The 423-nt window shown below is 50.8% G+C and overlaps 1 protein-coding gene across 1 annotated transcript in view; it reads right to left on the bottom strand.

Moving 5' to 3' along the window:
• T265_05114 (hypothetical protein) overlaps positions 1–423 on the bottom strand; it is a gene marked incomplete at both ends in the record, with an annotated part of 56075 nt that overhangs the window by 15373 nt on the left and 40279 nt on the right. The window lies entirely within an intron of this gene.

Raw genomic sequence — 423 nt, 5'->3', positions numbered from 1 at the left:
GCATCTCTCACCAGTGGAATATATATATATATATATATATATATATATATCGTTCAGCTGTAACACCCACTCGGTGCCTAGCTTCCATGCCACCCGAAGAAAGCACGAGGGCTGGGATACCTCCAGGTTGCCCAAGCCTAGACAGGGGAGATCGGGAGGCAGAGGTCGAGTTCGAACCACGGTTAGTAAGTTCGCGCTCCAACCACTTGAGCCGTCCCGCCCCGATCAGTGGAATGCTGCATGGCTTTTGAAGCCACAACCCTGGGACACGTCGACAGTAAGTCCCTTCTGGTAGCTAACATCACTTGGGATACTGGAGCGCAAAATTGCTGATCGGAACTAGAAGCCATCAGCTGTGTCAACTTTCTGGCTTTTCCACAGTGACCTCACTTTGAGTCCACCTGTAGTGCTCGGAGCTTTGAG

Source organism: Opisthorchis viverrini, assembly GCF_000715545.1.
Source record: "Opisthorchis viverrini unplaced genomic scaffold opera_v5_96, whole genome shotgun sequence".
Classification (NCBI taxonomy): domain Eukaryota; kingdom Metazoa; phylum Platyhelminthes; class Trematoda; order Opisthorchiida; family Opisthorchiidae; genus Opisthorchis; species Opisthorchis viverrini.
The sequence above is the reverse complement of the archived record's forward strand: the minus strand, read 5'-3'. Positions and strand labels throughout refer to the sequence as shown.